Source organism: Ursus maritimus, unplaced genomic scaffold (genome assembly GCF_017311325.1).
Source record: "Ursus maritimus isolate PB19 unplaced genomic scaffold, ASM1731132v1 scaffold_21, whole genome shotgun sequence".
Lineage (NCBI taxonomy): Eukaryota > Metazoa > Chordata > Mammalia > Carnivora > Ursidae > Ursus > Ursus maritimus.
Window position 1 is genome coordinate 40728112 of NW_024424564.1, and position 19189 is coordinate 40747300.

General features: G+C 45.4%; 1 long non-coding RNA gene across 1 annotated transcript; it reads right to left on the reverse strand.

Moving 5' to 3' along the window:
* Window positions 1-4941: 4941 nt before the first annotated feature.
* Window positions 4942-18724, reverse strand: LOC103676472. Its single transcript, XR_572140.2, has 4 exons — window positions 18148-18724; window positions 14441-14551; window positions 7028-7177; window positions 4942-5720 (listed from the first exon to the last, which is right to left on the reverse strand). It is a non-coding gene; the product is annotated as an uncharacterized LOC103676472 (long non-coding RNA).
* Window positions 18725-19189: the final 465 nt, after the last annotated feature.

The window sequence follows — 19189 nt, forward strand, 5'->3', positions numbered from 1 at the left end:
GCTGTATTTGGAGCTGGGGCCTTTAAGGAAGTAATTAAGGTTAAGTGAGGTCATAAGGGTGGGTCCCTGATCTGATAGGACTGGTTGGTGACCTTACAAGAAGATACATGAGAGCACTGTTGCGCTCTCTCCCCCTCTCTCTCTTTCCAGTGAATTCACTGAGGAAAGGCCACATAAACACACAGAGAAAAGGTCTCACCAGATGCCTACCCTGCCAGCACCTTGACCTTGAACTTCCAGTTGCCAGAACGGTGAGAAAATCGCTGTCTGATATTGAAGCCCCCCTGTCTATGGTACTTTGTTATGGTGGCCAGAGCTGACTGACAGCAAGCCCCTCTGGACACGGGGCTACAGGCCTGCTGGGAACCAAGGTAGACCAGGGACCAGAGGAAACCCCTCCATGCTGGGCCCATGGCCAGCCATAGGTAGCAGCCCTGCAGGGCGAATCCAGGCCTGTGGCAGGGGGCGTCACCACAGCAGCAAGAAAACCCAAACCCACTTCAACTCCCCACTAGGTTGACCCAACCCCTCCCCAAGAGGAGAACTGTGTCCGTGTCCAGGTATGAACACCCATTCCTAGCTTAGTGCTACCCTATGGCCACCCGCTAAAGAAGAAACAGAGCGACTTTCTCGGCGGAGGGGAGGGACAAGGTGGAATGCAGGCCAGAAGGCACTTTGAACGGCTACCTCTGCCCTCCTGTGACTCCACTTCATTTTGGGAGAATTTCTCTCTTTCACGCAGGGCCAGCTTTGACGGCTCCCTACCTGGTTGTCCTTTGAACACACATTACGAGTCAAATGGAAACCAGGAGTCACTGGACCAAGGGTGGTGGGGGAAAAAGAGAGCCAAACACATTAATGTTTGTCCTTTCTCTGGCATCTTTGATCTATCTCCAGTTTACTCAAATCTCTTTAGACTCACGACTTTAGACGTCTGGCTTAACGTGAACCATTCAACACAGCTCTGCATGAATTATGCGTGATTTATGGAGATCACGGTAAGAATCTCAAGTGCAGGCACTGCTGGGATAGCTGAGGCCTAATGTCATGGGAAAGTTTTCCAAGGAATCCCGATGGCAAAGGGCCCGTTAGCCCAGTGAGGCTTTCTGCCACGTCTCCGCTTCCGGGTGATCTTCCTGGAGAAGGCCAGAGCTCCGCACCTAAGTGGAGCTCCTGCTGTTCTCAGCAGGACAGTGAGCGTGAGCCTCCTGCCTGCTGCTCCTCTGCCCCGCTCAGTCACAAGGAGGCACGGATTCCCAAGGTCGATCCTGAGCTCCTTTGGATGGTGAACGTATATGGACTAGAAGGGCCTGGACCTGCTTGGTTCCAAGTGATCCACGTCTCCTAACCCTTCTAGCTCTTCAGAGGTAATAAGACAGCACAGACTCTAGTGCCACACCACACTGGGTTCAAATCCCGGCCCTGCCACCTACTAGCTTTGCGACTCTGGATAGGTTACTTAACCTCTCTGTGGATGAATCTAATGGATTAAAATAGGTGATAGATACAGGTTTACCTCACCTAGAGCAGTGTCTGGCACCTAGTATGTCCTGTAAACTTCTACGAACCACCATTCCCACCTAGACTTAAAACCTCTCCTTTCCTAAGTCCTGGTTCTTTACATCATAGATCTCTGAATCAGCCTTCAAGACCCATTCTGCAAAGTGCCCCAAAACTCAGGAGCAGCATTCATTCATCTTTTCTCTGTGCCCCCCAAGGTGCCCCTAGAAAGCCGTGCCGTCTTAAGCCACCTCCCTCTTCCTCTAAACCGGGAGCGTCTGAAGGACAATGACTTTGCGTTGATTGATTACCAGACCCAGTGCCTTGTTGGCCCAGAGAGTTCTCACCAATGTGCTTGGCATAGATGAAGGAACGATGTCCGTCACCTACATAGGATGGGGAGGTGGGGAACTAACATTCATCAGATGCCTAAGAAGTGCTAGGCATTTAATTCATCTCACTTATTCTGAAATGCGTAATAATCATGTAAATGTTGTACCTTTAGAGCTTCACGTATTAGTTGGTCTTTATGAATAGACACAATATAAGTGGTTTCTTACTGGGTATAACAAAACAGTGTGTAAGTGGTTCAGAGTCTGACTCTGGAGGCAGACTGTCTCGGCTCAGAGCCCAGCTCTATACTGAGTGTGTCACTTAGAGAAAGTCACCTAACCTCTCTGTGTCTCCATTGGGATGGTAATAGGGTAGTAAGGATTGTATTATGTGTATAGTTAATACACAGAAAGTACTAGTAACAGTGACCGTGACATGGTGAGTGCTCCATAAATGTGAGCCATGCTATTCTATAGTGTTTGAAATTTTTAATGAAGTAATCTATGTACTGCCATAAAATTTTAATAAATAAGATGTATAGCTGACTAAATTTCATGGACCAGGAATTTCATAGGCCAGGGAAGAGAAAGAAGTCACAGAATAATCTAATGGTGGGTAGAACACTGACCTCGGAATAAGAAAACCAGGTTTCCAGTCCCCATCTTGCCACCTACTTTCTAGAATTCTCAACCCACTCTTTCATGGATTGTGCAGGTGACCATAGCTCACACGCTTGGGAAGACAGAACCGAGGAGAACATTGGTCCATTGCAAACAGTGTGTGTTCTGAAACTACGTTAGCGAGAGGAAATCGGAAAATCTCACTGCTCCGTGTTTCAAAATATGGATTTTAAATATCTTTTGAGAAGTACAACTTCAAATTTCATTCCAAGGCATGCCTGACAAGCGAACTGTCTTCATTATAACTGAGCAAAACACTGTCCCTAAATTCAGGCACAAGACATATTTTTTCTATTATACTTTAATAGTTTGTAGGATGTCTCCACTGAAAATTTGATCCCCTTTTCCACCTGTATCAGTTATCTATCGTCACAGTAATGCTGTGTAACACTTTTCTCCAAAACACAGTGGTTTTATTATTGCTTGTGAGTCTGGGCCTCAGCTGGGTGGTGGTTCTGGTCTCGGCTGGAACCGCTCATGCGTTTACAGTCAGCTGTGGGTCAGTTCTGCTGGTCTTGGCAGGGCTCTCTCACGTTTGGAGGTTGACTGGCTGGTCTGTGATGGACTTGGCCAGGAGGAACGGGCTCTCCTCCATGTGTTTCTCAATTTTCTCCACCAGGCGAACCCAGACTTGTTCACATGCCAATGGATGGTTCGAGAGAGTGAGCAAGTGTTTAAGCCCTCTTGAGACTTGGGCTTGGAAGTGGAACTGTTACCCTCATGCATTCTATTGGCCAAAGAGAGTTCCATGGGCATCCTAGATACAAGGTTCCGCCTCCCAAAGGGAGAAGCTGCAAAGTCACCTTGCAAACAAGGGGCGTGGCTAGAGGAAAGATAGAGAACAGGGCCGTCTTTGCAATCAGTCTAGTATAGGCTCCATGCTACTGACTCAGTTTTACAACTTCATTCCTTGAGTGAGTTGCTCTCTTGGGGGCAAATGTGATACTCAAGGCTGATCTAGTCTCTTCATCATCTGCCTCCCTTCCCCACGAAGCCACAGTGTGTAAGGATATGTCTAAGGCTCTCAGACGAGAGATAGGTCATTACCTTTAGAATGAAACACAGAACAAGTGTTTTTATATTTACAAAAGTGAAATGTTTTTCTTCTTGGGGATCCACCGTTTGTAGAAAGGAACTACGGCAACCTGACACGGTCAAGTAAATATTCTTTGGTGGGGTGGCCATCTATCTCATGGGTGTAAAGAAAGAACTAGGGGAGGGAAGGGCAGTCTCACAAATTTCTCTCACAGCCCAGCCCTGTGAGATGCCCCTCCTGTGCTCACTCTGTCACTGTCTGTATCACACTGTCCCCTGAGGCCTGCTTACTTGGCTGTCTCCCCATGGGCGTGTGTGTTTGGAAGACACTGAATGTTTCTATTCACTGCTGTACCCAAGGGCCTAGAAAAGTGCCTTATCCAAAGCAGACACTCATGTAACTGTATGAATGAATGAACGAATGAATGACAATTGATTCAGAACCAGAAGGACCAGGCACTGGCCATGGGGCTGAGAGGAGAGCACTTCAGGTGGCAGAAGACGTGGTACGAAGCCAGAGTTAGGAAAGCACGTGCCACGTCACGAGGGACCCGTGTTAGGGCGCTTACAGCACAGGGGCACCGGGAGAGCAGCGGGGTCTGAGGCTGGAAAGATTCTAAGGAATCTGGACTTTATTTTGTAGAAAATGATGAATTAACAAAGATTTTATGTAAAGAGCATACGAAATACAATTTTAAAAATAGCTTTCATAGAACAAGCTCAGAGAGAACAAATTCATTTCTCTGAGCCTCAATTTTCTCATATTTAAAGTAGGGATCATAATCGTCGACACATATTTGGCCAGGCTCTAGCCTGGGTACCTCTACTTCCTCTGTATTAACTATTTTAACCATCTCAATAGCCCTATGGAGTAGGAAGTATTAATATCATTGCCATTATCCTTATTTTATAGATGAGGAACCTGATACTCAGAGAGGGTAAGGAACTCACCCAAGGCCACACAGCAACGAAGTATCAGAACTGTGATATGAACCCAGGTATCTGGCTCCAGGACTTGTGCTCTTAACTACGATGTGGCCTTATCTTCTACCATTCAGTGGTATGTAGAAATCAAGGCAAAAAATACCAAACTCTTAAACAGTGTCTGGTATAGAGAGAGCTTCATAACATGTTTACTGGTTTTGTTGCTTCTTGTTGTTGGCTATAATACGGGGATATTAATTAATATATTTTTATATAAATCAAACTTTATATAAATATTTATTCATTTTCTAGAAGATTTATTTTATTTATTTGAGAGAGAGAGAGTGGGGGAGGGACAGAGGGAGAGAAACTTTAAGCAGGCTCCCTGCTGAGCAGGGAGCCAGATGTGGGGCTCGATCTCATGACCCATGAGATCATGACCTGAGCTGAAACCAAGAGTCAGATGCTCAACTGACTGAGCCACCCAGGCCCCCCATACGTACATATTCATATAAACATCGGTGTTTATATAGACGTGTAATACATACATATCACCACTTTGTAGGATTATTATGAAGCACAAATGAGCTATTATATGCAAGGTACCTAGCACAAGGCCTGGAACTTTAGAGTGATCCCCAAGTTACTTCTTCCCCACGCCCTGGAATTTATTCTTATCATCATTAACCTCTGTATCCATTTGGTAGATTGTCCACCATCCCCTCGAGGCAATCTAGGCTATTTCTAACATGAACCTCGAAACTCTTCCAGCCTCTACCCATCCCCGGTTCCAAAGCCACTTCTGAAGTCCGTGTTAATCACAGCAGCGCGTCCTTCTCACTCCCAAGACCCACGTCGGTGTGCTGGGGCTGCCAGGACAAAGCACCAGCCTGGGGGCTCGGATAACAGCGATTTTCTCACCGGTCTGAAGCTAGAAGTCCGAGATCGAGGTGTCAGCGGGTTAGTTTCCCCTGAAGCCTCTCCCCTGGGCTTGTGGACGGCTGACTTCTCCCGGTGTCCTTACACGGTCTTTCCTCTTTGTCTGTGTCCTAATCTCCTCTCCTTATAAGGTCACCTTATTGGATTAGGGCCACCCATATCACCTCATTTTAATGCCCTCTTTAAAGGCCTTATCTCTAAATACGTCACATTCTGTGGTCGGAACATCAACATGTGAATTCAGGGGAGACACAGTTCAGTCCCTAAGTACCTCCTATCACAATTGTCCAGGGGAGAGATGTCCAGAGCCTAAAGCAAGAGAGTGGGGGGAGAGATTAATTAATATACACAGAATCTTTTTCTAACCACTTCTAGCAGTCCCCAGAACCTGTCTTCCCAAAATGCCTAAACTATTCCACTTGATGGAGGGAAACAAAATCTGAGTCAGACCAGTTCTTTGGCTTTGTGTCTAGAAATGCACGACCCTGGGATTTTCTGAGGTCATTATTCATTTTTCACTGGTAGTGTTGGCATCATGAGGACGGAAGCCGAAAGAAACATTATGAGTTTGGAGCAAAGTTGAAAAATGAAAACAGAAAAGGATAAAAGTAAAAAGTAACCCATCTCTGCCCCACGAAGCAGCCAATGGACTCGAGAACTTCCAGCCTGGGCCTGGCCCTCCCCATCCCAAGGAAGGAGGATCTCAGGCTCCCCCTCAAGCGGGGTGGCAAATTGCAGTGAAGAAGATTCTGGAGAAATGTGTGCATCTGTGTTCATGGTGGAGACCGAGGGAGCAATCCTCTTCTAAAGGACATTTTTTGTGAGAAAACAGAGTGTGGTCTCCACAGAACTGCCTGCGTTTCGGGAGCAAGGGGCTTTGTAACTTGGAGACAGCAGGGGGCAAAGGGTCCTGATGGAGAACAAGGGTGAAACGGAGGAGCCGAGGCCGGGGCTGAGCAATCTATCTCCCTTGAGGAGACTTCCCCAGTGCCAGTCCGGGGCGGGCTGCTCCAGACAGGAGGGTGCAGGGAGACACCCCACTAGCGTGAACATTACGTGAGACAACAGGGGCTGACGATTAGAATCGAAGGAGAGGGTGGCGAGGTGTCTGCCGTGGGGACATCAGCTCAGGCCCACTCACTTTGAGGGAAATCTCCAGCTGCTTTCAAAATACGTCTGATGCAGCTGGAAGAGCACTGGGATGGGAATCAGGAGCCCTAGGATAGGGTGATTCTAGACACGTCTGTTGATTCTCCTGAGCCCCAGTGCCCTCATTTAGGAAATGAGAACGGTAGTGCATGGCTCCCCCGCCACAGGTGGTAGAATTCAATCAAATGATGTGCATGAAAGCATGCTGTTCAGGTCGAAGATGAGGCGGAAGCCTGTTGGGCCTTGGAATCAGACCTGAGCTCAAACGTGGCTTTAGACACTGACCAGCTGGGCGATCCTGAGCCAACTCCTAGGTTCAGTTTCCTCCTCCGTTTATTCATTTACTCCAAAAATATGCTACAGAGGCCCAACGATAGGCCAGGCACCAAAGGACTGCAAAAGACCTCGAGTTCTCCCTTTCATAGAACTTTCTCATCTGAAAAAGAAAAAGGGATCGCCTGCCTTACCGGGTCGCCGGAAGATTCAAGTAAGAGTGAGTGTTTGTAATGCTCCGGCCACCGCGGCTGGGAAGGGATGCCCTCAAATGTTCACACCACTTTCTTTTCCCCACAAAAGCATTATCCTCATTAATATGGGAAATGTCTTTTGATGGAGGCCTGTTAAGAGAAAAAATGGAAGATGATTACAGAAACAGGCCGGTTTCACAAAATAAGAATTGGTTGGGGCGTAAGCACATTCTGCTGTGGCACACATATCATCTGACGGACTGGGGGATCGACGATCTGGAGGTTTCTTTTAACGGCAGTCCGATTAATCAGAGCGACAGCCTGAGCCTACGCAACATAATGTCATTCTATCTGGAGATGGAGATGATGGCTTTGTCACTGGGCGTCTGGAAGTGGGAGCCTCGGCACTGGAGCCAAGGATCGCTCCTCCTTTCTGCCTTGCTCTCCTCTCTTGATTCCCTTCCTCACATGCAGCCCCGCACACATAAGCATGTGCACACACACGGACACATGCACACACGTGCGCACACGCGCAGACACGGACACAAATGTACATGGACACACATCATTCGCAGGAAGCTAGTGTGTCCTCCTTATGAGACAATATGCCATTTCCAGAAACAGTTCTTATTTTTGCCACTCGAATAAGTGTTTATGGAAAGACGAAACAGATGAATGAATGAGTTAGCTCTTACAGGCCGCGAACCAGCTCTGAAACGTGTTTTTGGAAGAAAAAAAAAAAGCAAAAAAAGGGTTAAATAACTATGAGCAACGCTGCATTCTCTCATCCCCGCCAGAGAGTCACGATACACAGGGCTTCTAAAGGCTCTGAGAAGTCCCGAGGAGAGAAACCTTTTTCTTCCTTTGCTGGTGATGTGCTTATCGTGTAAGTCTGAAAGGTTTTTGGTTTTCTTCTGTGTAGTTTCATCAAGGTATGACTGATATATAACATGAACTTAAAGTTCGAGGTGTTTTCTGTTTTGAGAAACCAGTTTCACTTTGCTAGTCCAGAGATGTCCCAACTTACTTGACCAAGGATGGCTCTTTCATGTGTGTGTGGGTCTGTGCTGCGACACCCATTAATTTCACAGAGCCTACTGTCCTGCGAAAACCAGTTCGAGAAAGGCTGTACTAGCTGGTTTGAGAGCGGCAGAGCCGCGTTCCCTAGACGCCAGCTGGGGCTTGGCAACAGGCGATGTTGCTGTGTCTGAAGATAAAGCTTGCCCTGCCTATCTCTGCAGATAATGGAGGCCAGTTCCAGCCAGGCCAGCCCTGAAAACTCGGCTCTCTTACAAGGACAAAGGAGGTCTCAGGGAACTCCGGAGCAGGGATCCAGTGGGACCTCAGAAAGTACTGGAAGCAGGGACGGGAAGGTGGCAGGATGCTCTGTTTCCCTTTCTCTACTTTTTATATCAGCTTCCTTCTGTTTCTGTGCTTCTGTTCCCTTTGCTCTTCCAGCTCACGGAGCAGACGGAAGCCGCCAACGGCCCAGTTTAGAGCTTCACCTCGGCCCCAAGGATTCAGGCCCGCCCCAGCCCACTCACTGCAGTCACGGGGCAGGGTCACATTTCAAAAATGGCCTGGGTCCCTTTCTCCCCAGGAGAGGGACACAGCTAGAGACTGCTAGCAGCCACTTCACAGGCACACTAGACTCTCTTATACACGTTGCCCACTGATGTTCCTAAACCCTGGTCATGCCTTACGATGACCTTGGAAGCATTTTCAAAATCTTTGTCTTGGGCTCCCCAGCAGAGAAGCCAATACTGTATGTCCGGAGAGGGACACAGAAATCTGTACACCGTAAAAGTTCCTCTGATTTGCCAGCATATTGCTCTAGAATCATCCATCTCCCGTTGTGCTCTGGGTATTTACACCGTCCAGAGTTCTCGATCTTTGTTTTTCATTGTCCTCTCACCTGGCTTCTGCGCTGTCAGTTCTCAACCAATCGAACTATTTCTCATTTCTCGAGGCTCAGTTTCAATGCCACCTACTCCAGGAAGTTTTCTGGAGTCTGCCTGTCAGCTGAAATCAATGTGCTATTCCTCTGTTCCTTCCCTGTGTTCTGCTGTAATTCATTAGAAACGAATCTTTCTCTCCCACTAGAGTGGGAGCTGCAGACGGCAAAAGGCCAGTTATTTTGAATAATGTTTTTTCTGATTATAAGTAGTATATACTTATGTAAAATTTGGGAAATTCAGGTAACTGGGGGGGAAAAAAGGAAGAAGAAAATCCATCACGCTCCAAATCAGAAATAGCCATAGTTTAAGTTTGGGCTTGTTCTCTCTAGCTTTTTTCCAATGGGTCGTATATTTTTTTTTTCTCACATTTGGAGTCAAATATAATTTTCTACCCTACTTTTCTTCTGTTGACTTTATATTGAAAACATTTCCTTATGTTGTTGCTTCTTCAAAAGCATTATTTGAATGGCTTGTGTAACATCCCGCTGCAAAATGTACCACTTTATTGACTCATTTCCTAATTGCTGGGCATTTGTACCAGCTTCCATTTTTGCTCTTAAAAATAACAAAGTGTGCTGGATATTTTTCTTTTGTCTCTGCAGAGCCACTGTTCACCCCGGGCCCATATGGACTTTGTCAAAGAGCTCTTTTGACTTTGGCTTCGCTCGGACTCAGAATGGGAGGTGCCAGCTAGAGACCAACAGCTGGGAGGAGAGTGAGGATGGGCCATTTGTTCCCCTGGTTGGTCACACGGAGGCCCCCTCCAAGCAGCATCTCCCTCCAGGTTCTGGAAGCTCCTCACTCCCTGCTTTTTTTCTTGGCCACCAGCGGGCATCCACGAATTTTCGTGGCTGGCCCCACAGTCCTGCTCTGTGCCTTGTCATCTCTCCACACGCTGTCCAAACTTTGTAAGTTGTCGTCTTTTTGTTTGTTTCACTCTTTGTATTAAACCGTCTTCCAATGACTCAGGTTGAGCATGCTGTTTCCTGACAGAGACCCATGGTAATTGACATTTTGTATCTAACTCTTTGCCTACATTCCATTTTCTTCCTGGAGGTTCCAGATAAATTCTTAAATGTGGATCAGTGAATAGATGCATATTTATGGCTCTCATTTATATTGTCACATTGCTTTCCCAAAATCAATTATGCCAAATTCTGCTCCTCCTGGTAGCGCTTGAGAACATGAAAAATTACCATTTGGAGTCCTCACGTTTTAATCTGCATTTCATTGGTTACCAGAGAAGATGATTTTTTTCACATATTTTAATTTTTCTTTTATGAATGACCACGCCTAATTTCACCCTCTAGCCCTCATAATATTTATCTCTCTACCTAGAATAATAATCATAAAAATTGCAACTAGTATTATCACTATTGCCAATCTGGGCAATCAGATGAAAGACTCGACTATTAGACAAGTCAGAGACCAAAGACAAGCTACAAAACAGAAAAAAAAAAAAAAAAGAATAGCATCTGTTAAATGAGATTGCTTAAGGACCACATGCATTTTTAGTCAATGGAGTCATAATTGTATTATAAAAATAGGAGCTAATAGTTACTGAATTCCTATAGTCTGCCAAGCGCTCTGCTGAGGGATTTACATTTGTTGGTCCATCAAACCCTTAACATATGCTCTGATTGATCAGTTCGTTCAATAAGCACCGAACCATTTCTAGACAAGATCTCCAAAGCCCAACCCCGCCCCAAGTTTCATAAGCGCTAGAAACTCAATCTTTCTTTCCAAAACGGTTCGTAAGTCATGAGACGTGAGCTCCAACGTGACGCAGCCTTAGGGATCCTGCAACATCCCTAACCTGTGGCTCCAGAGTTAGGCGAAAATGGAAATGCTGCGATTCTACCAGACAGACACACTGTTCTTGGACACTCCCAGTTCGCTTTTGTAAACACTGGGGGCTTGGGCGGTATGCACAAGCATCCCATAACATTTGCAACTTTGCTGCTTACAGCAAAGTGTTGGAGATTGGTCAGTGGGAGAGAAGAGATTTTTAGAAAACAGCCATGTAGAAGTTACTTCAAACTTCTCTTTTACAGATTCGATTTTATTTATTATTTATTTATTTATCTATCTCTTTAATGCGCACGAACGACATCATGTATTTCTTCAGCATAATCTTCACTTACAGGTGAATGGGGAGAACCGGTTCTCTTTTAGAATGAAGTGAAGAGATTTCCAGGGCAAAATGTGGCCAGTTGCGAAGGCTGGAAGCGAGCCCCTCCTGAGATAAGCCACGCTGCCAGGCGAGCCTGATGCCACTGTCATTTTGACCTTGTTCTTCCTCTGAGTTCTCCCTTTCTAGGCCAACCCCCCACATTTTCTATACCTTGCTATTTTCCAGTCTTAGAATATTGGGCTCACTTTCCTCATTTTATGCTCCCTTCTTTTTCCATTTGGAGGGACAGTAGCAAGCGTGCGGTCAGTTCTCTCTGGGGTTTGATCTGGCAGGAAAAAAAAAAAAAAGTGGTAGCTTCGCAGAAGAACCGAATGCTATTTCTGAGCTCTGTGGCTTCGTGCAGATTTTTATTTCTGTAAAAGGTTGTGTTTTATGTATTATAGTCTTAGATTTCTGCTCCTTGCTGCAGACAGCCAAGCCTCTGTTTTAATTTCATATTACTTTGACTGGTAACGATGAGTCTGGAAGATGAAACAGCCCCAGAGACAATTCTCCCTTCCATCATGGCTCAAATGGCCCCTGTTCATTTTCAGAAAGAGCTAAAACCTTTAAAGTAAAATGAAAGGAAGAGTAAGAAAAGCAACGTCCCAATGCCCCAGCCCCAGCTAGTACCAGCATCCTTCCATGGGTGCGGTCATCCAGCTGTTAGCTCCGTGCAGCCTTATCCGGCCCACGGCAGACCCACCGGTGCTCTGTATGGGGATGTGATTATGTGAGGTTGGGCTGCTCACCTCCCAGTCACATAGTTAGATACAAGATGCTCTAGGTTCAGCCACTGGGTGTTCTAAGCCCAGCTCCCCGTCCCTATCAGGTCTGCAGATCAGTCAGGGTTTGGGTTCCCAGAGGAAGGAGAAGAGACCATTTGTCCGAGGAAACGTCTGTAATACATGTTAAGTGGCCCGTGAGAGAGCCTCTCATTTATTGGCTGAAACATGAAACGGAAAACATGTGCAGCTAGCTCAGGGCCCCCACTGACTCTTGCTTCTTCCCAGGAAATGGAGTGATGAAGGATGGAGCAAACACGTGAATTCAGGCAGTCCACATGCCTGGGTGTTTCACAATGCAAAAAGCATCTGTTGGGTGGAAATCCTGGGCATTGGGATTGGAATTTATAGAGACAGATTGACTTCTAGTCTCTAGCCGGGATTCTGTTCCCACTGCTAGGGGAATAGATTTTTCCATGAAGCAAGAAGGAAACATTCCTCATTCAATTATGTGTTTATTGATGTATTCGATGCTCATTTGTTGAATGCCGATGTCGGTATTAGGGGCGGGGGACCTAAAGATCCATAAGGCATGGACCCTACTTTCAAGGAACTCACTCACTAATGGGAAGAGAAAGATGGATAAGGGGATATGTATATACAGAAGAGTCAGTGTGACTAAAGAAATATACATCAGGATTTGGAAGGACACTGAAGGTGTCGTCATCTGTAAACCATAATGTTTGCTGCTTTGGGCCACCAAATATCCATTTTCCCTTCCTTCTGATAACATTAAAAATAAATTTGTATCTGAGTATTCATCTCACTCACACCCACTAGCTGTACCCCCAGCCCAGGAGTGGACCCTGATTAGCTATGGGCAACCCCCCATCCCATGTCTCTCTGACCAGAATCTGGTTCAGGGCATAAAATCCATTTTAAGTGGATGTCATTCAGGAGGAAGTACTGAGAGCTTCTGGGAGAGAGGTCCAACTGCTTTTTTAAGAGAATGTCTGTGGATGCCAGCCCTGTTAGATGGCTATAGTCTCTGGGAACTTATTATTCATGAGGAACTGTAGACTTGTAACGGAGAAGACCCCACAGAAGGTAGAGAAGAAATGACAGGTAATGATGTTTAATGCCAGGGCTGCAAACATTGTCTAAATCCCAGCCTACCACCTATAAGCTTCTCAGTTCAATGCACTGATAAGTCCCTTCATTATTTTAACCACTATGGATTGAGTTTTTTAATATTTGCCTGGAAAGATCCAGAGTATTTCAAAAAAGAAGTCAGAATTTATATTAATAACACTAGCTAACAGTTGCTGAGCACTTACCCACGTGCCAGGTACTCTGCTAAACGTTTTATAAGTATGATTTTATCTAATGCTCACAGTGATCGTAGGAGATAGATTATTTTTACCCCCATTTTACAGATTAGTGAATCAAGGCTTAGAAAGTTTCAATGGTCACCCAAGGGCAAGAAGAACAAGTACTGAAGACTGTGATTATTGGTAGGAGGTCAAATCAAATGAGGACTGAGACATGTCCATTGGATTGAGCAATGTGAAGTGTGCTGGAGGTCTTAGGAAAAACGTTTTGGGCAAATTCTGAGAGAAAAAGTCAAGATGAGGTGGATAAAAGTATGAATAAGAGATAATGAAATGGAGACATCGGTGTGGACAACATTTTGAACGTCAACAACAAATTAGTACCATCACAAATACCACGTCTACCTGAAAGCATACGTGAAGACCATGTCTCCACCCCAAACTTTTGTATTGCTAAGAGATGCAAGGGCTGAGTCACAGATCGCAAATATATGGCATGAGTGCCATTACATCTCCCATCCAAGCCCCTGGCAGGTACCACGAATCTATTAGAGCATTCCTTCCCACTGAGTCTGGATATAGTCTCTGAGTCTTTGTCAGCCATGTTTCAGTTGCCACAACTAATTAACTGATTGGCATGTAAGCTAAAATCTGCCTGTCATCTATAGTCATTCTAACCAGAAAATAAGCCGGGATCCCTCCTCCTGTTGCGTGCTTTTAAGAGATACCTAGTCACTGTGACTTTGCTCTTCTTCCCTGTCTCTAAATGAAAACCAGTTTTTTAACCCAATCATAGACCCAAACTCTCACCAAACAAGTAGGCAAAGAGCACGAGAGGGACTGGCATGGCACTTGCCTCTTGGAAACCATATAAACCATAAGCAAAGCAGGTAGGGCAGACATGAGAGGAGCGGTGGTAAGGGTTGCAATACAGAACTGATTACAAAGAAAAAAAGGTGAAAAGCACAGATAAGAGGCTATGAGAGAGAAAACATAGTTAGAAGGACAAACACATGTTTAATTGAAGTCCCACAAGGGGAAAAAGAATGGAACAAGACCGACGCAATATTTGGAGAACTTATGGCTGAGAACTTTCCAAAATGATGAAATACTAACACACAGATTCAAGAAGCTCAAACAAACTCAATATATGATTTTAAAAAAGAAATCTAGAGACATCATAATAAAAGGTCAGAAATACAATTGGAAAAAAAAAAAAAGATTACCTCCAAATAATCAACAGTTAGACGAGCAGCCAACTCCTTGATAGCAACGATGAAAACCAGAGCACGGTGGGTGATGATAACCTGGAAGGAACTGGACAATCTCAACTGGAACTGAAAGAAAATAATGGTCAGCCAAGAATTCTCAACATTGGGAGATCATCCATAAAGCCATTTCACACCTAAACTAAGCGTTTGGACCAACAGACTTGCACTACTAAAAATACTCTGAAGTGTGTTATTCAGACAGAGGAATGATCCCATAAGGAAAGTTAAAGATGCAGGAAAATTGAAAAGCCACAAAAGTAATAAAAATGTGAGTAAATCTAAGTGAATATTTACATTCATGACTAAGTGAATATAAAGGAAAAATAATAACATCTCATGAGGCTTAACATATATTTTTAGAGATAATTAAAATACAGAACAGTAGCATATAGGTTGAAAAGAAGTAAATGGAGTTAGAAAGGTAAGTTCTTTGCGCTGTTCAGAAGAAAGGTGGCATATAGATTAACAAGTTTTTAGTCATTAAGAGCACAATTTGCGTGAAGAAAAAATGTCATTGGAAAGGGAAAATTTATTTGTGAAGTTATTAGTCGTGATCGACTCTGAATCGCGGGATTATATGCAAGGTTGTTTTTGGTTTTGTTTTTGCTTCTTTATAATGTTTTGTAGTTTCCAATTTCCTACAATGAGCGTAAAATCCTTTAATCAGTAGAAAGCAATAAAATATTGAAAATACAAAGTGTCATCTACAGTGGAAGAAAATAACCTAATTCTGTCACCTGCTAAGACAATAGTAAAAGACTTCCCTACACTCGGAGGTACCTGAGACTCCAAGTCTGTGGTTTGTTCTCTCTTCTGCCACTCAAATTCCACTCTGAGGAGTGAGAACAGTGGTGTGTGTGATGAACAGGCAGAATCAGATCATCATTTCAACTCTGGTCCGAAAACTGAACCTGCATTCTGACGCCGTGTCACTTTCTTTCCCAACTTGGTGCAGCCACGGGGACTAGAAGCTTCTATTCTACAACAGCAAAAAATGTCCCACCCCGAGTATGGAGGGCCCAGGAAGCCGGGGAGGAAACCATCTGTCACCGGAAGTGGGAGCCCCATCCCTACATTGGGGGCCGGAAGTGAGCCCTGCTGAGGGGCTGATGCGGGGCCAAGATGGCTGTGGGGAGTGCTTATGCTCAGCTCCGGTGTTCTAAACATGGCTGAAACTTATGCATCATCCTGATGTCGCAGACTTATTCCTTCAGTTGTCGCCACCAGGTTCCTTGGCAGAAACCAGCCATCCTATCTTAAGCCATGACATAAGTTGTATTGAGCAGGGTGTTGTCAACCAAACTAGGAACTTTGGACAAGATTACTCTAAGAGCACATGGCAGTGCCCTCCTTGCGAGCAAGACTGGGATAAAGATTTGTGGGACAGATGCACCTCATATGAGATCTGGGGCACAGCCAACCACTGTGACAACAGCCCTGCCAGCAACAGAGTTATGGAACATGAGAGAACCTTGACTTCAGGCATGCAGATTCCCAAGGATCTGCCATATATTCAGCCATGGAAAAGTAATGGAAATGTGCCCTAACTGAATATCAATCTCGTGCGATGCCCGGCCCTAGAAGACTCTCGCTTCTTCCTGCTACCAGCGGGTTCTTCATTTTTCTCCCAATCTAATTAAAGATAAACTGACTTTGGAAAGGAGAAGGAAGAGAATCAGTGTCCCAGCCTGGGGATTTGCAGTTTGCTTCTGCCTCTCTGGATCCACCTGGAAAGATGTGTAGCAATTAGGTCAGCCTTCCCCCCACCCCATTGCCCCCAGGTATCTTGAGTTTGAATCCCCGGCCCACGGCCAATGCTCTGCGTGATCTTGGGGAAACTCACAGAGGCCAGTGCCTTAGTTTCTGACTGTGTAAGGGAACAGGAAGTAAGGCAGGGCTGAAAGTGATAATTCCCCTGAAGAATGCCGGGGAACTCCCTAACACTTTGCACAACTCTGAGATACTCAGCGTGAGCCGGGGTCAGACTCCACCAAAGGTCAGTCAACTGGACATTTGCCCAGTGACCTGGGGGTGGAAGGGGTGGGGAGTAGAGTGGTGGCCTAACCTTTCCACACTTTCCACAGAGATGGATGGGAGCAGATGTGGCTCTGGCTCCTAGAAAAGAAACCCCCTCTAGTGTCCTCACATCCTGAGGATTGGCCCAGCTTGTTCAGCAGAGGCCATTGGAACTTGGGTGTGATGTTAAGAGCCAAATCCTAAATACCTTGAGCCTTCTCCAATTCTACAGTACTGGGAAAACATCTTGTGTTTGCTGACCATGGGATGGCCTTCTACCCAAGAGGGACAGCCTCTGCTGTTGCCAGCTTCTTTCCATGTGGATGTGGGCGTGACACGTGCTCCTGTAACAGCTCAGACAGCACACATCCTGCTGTCCTCTGACATTTAGTCAGAAGGGACCTTCAAGGTCCTCCACTGATGCTTGACTTCCTTTCCGTCATGCTCAGCAAACGGCCATGAGCCTTCTGTTCGAACACCTCCAGTAACAGGAAGCTCACTCCTTAAATTGGCAGCCTGATTGCATATTTTGGGGGACTTGGGGGTTTTATTTTTCACGTCTCTGAGATTCTTTCCTTGTAATGAACAGAAACTTATCTTCTTATAGTTCTTTTCTTTCTGGTCTTAGGTAGAATGAGCGTATTATTTACTGTCCAAACCCAGATTTATGTTTGAGACTAAATAGGGGCGCTCTTAATAATTATACCAGGACAATAGAAGTAAATTGGAACTCTCTTGACAAAAGAAGACTTAAGACTGCCCCTGTCTTAGGTTTACCCTAGGGGTAACTAGAATAATTCAAGTTCCCCTTCCTTAAGAGTCACTCGTATTTAAGAACACTTGAATTACCCCCTGATCTTTTCTCCTCTAGAATGAATAAGGGAGGCTGCTTTCTTTAGTAGAAAGTTCCCTGGGCTGAGAATAAGAAGTAGGTATGACTTTGCGGGGCTCCATTGGGAAGGACTAATGGTCTCGCAAGATTCAATGTTATGTCCTGATAGCCCAGAAAAGAAAGCAATTTGGAACATTCTGAAATGTGAAAGGTCTGTCAGAAGGACATGAGATCAGCCACATGAATTGTGAAACATAAACTGTGGTTTTATTTGTTCTGCAGAAGTATTAAAAAATTGCGGATTTGTCATGAGGCAATATAGCGTGGCAGCAGCAGATGCCAAATTTTGTCTGCAGCTTGGGGCTGAGCTGGCTTCCTCAGAATCTGGTGAGAAATGTATTAAAAATCAGATTCCTGGGCCTCATCTCAGAATCTCCAGAGGGGCCTGTAGCCTTTGTGTTCAGAAAAGCTCTGGAAACAATTCTAATGGTGAGCCAAATTTGAGACCCACCAGCAAATGGTCAAGAGCGCCAACTTTGGTTCCATACGTTCATTCATGCCACAAATGTTTATCGAGTACGTACTATGTGTCAGACACATTCTAGGCACAAGAAAAAACAGCAGTAGACCAAAAAAAAAAAAAAAAAAAAAAGCAAGGCATAAAAGTCAAACAGATTTGTGGTCAAGGGCTAGTCTGATATTACTATGTGACTCAACTTTTCAATGCCTCAGTTTCCACCTCTCTAAAATAAGGATAATATCTACCCCACAGGGTTCTGATATTTAAATAAGGTAAGATGTGCAGAGAGCTTACCCCAGGGCTGGTCCACAGTGAGCGCTCCATAAGTGTTAGTTATGAAGACCACACCATGTTGAGGGTGACGATGATGTCAAGGACAATGATGATAAAGCCAGAAGAGGAAAACAACGAAAGCTGATTAATTTCATCCCATGGTAACGTGGAGGGACTAACTGCCATCACATCAGAGTTCTTGGTGGACCATGTAGCCACTTTTAAAATTTCCATCATTCTAGTTCTTGTATATAGGTAAGCTTCAGATTGGGCCCATGTCTCCGGTAATTGACAGGAACAGTGGCTCAGGAAGAAGACGGACAGAGCGATAGAGGGAGTGTGCAGAATCAGACCACCAGGGAGGGGGGCAGGGCCATGGAGGCAGAGGGGGCTGAGAAGCTGCCTATTTTTGCAGGCAACAGCTTTCACTCCTCCAAGGAGGTCAGCGGAGATTGTAATGAGAACATCTTGGCCAAGGCCATGATTCACTGTCCAAAACTGGGCTGGGCCCCTCACACGGGGAGAATTTCACAGTTTTTCACATTATTCCCAAACCCCACTCCTCTTTTTAAGGGTGTCACTCAGGGTTTATTACAGAAAGAGTCCAAAGGCCTCCATTCATATATCCTAGGGGGCCTGAGGCTTGGGAAGAGTAGCAGTGGTGATGGGGGCAGCCAGGAGCAGGGATAAAGGGCAGTTCTGGGAGAGATTAGCAGGAAAGCTCCTACGAGGGAAAGCTCAGCTCTCTCTGTTCACACAACCTTGGTTCAGAGCCCTGAAGAGAAGCAAACACTGAAATGCAATGGAAGAATCAGAAGTTGGAAGGAAGTACAGCTGCCAAGAGGCCACTGGCTGGCTGTAGTACCGCCACATACAGCTGCACAGTCTGGGCACTGCATAATTCCAGAGAGAGCCATTCACACAGACCAGGGAAGGGCAGACATTTTCTGCCCAAATAATAAATAATTTGGCTTGCTGAGCCATTTGACCTCTGTCACAACTACTCAGCTTTGCTGTTACAGCTAGGGTAGTTTGATAAAATACAGGACATCATTCATTTTTA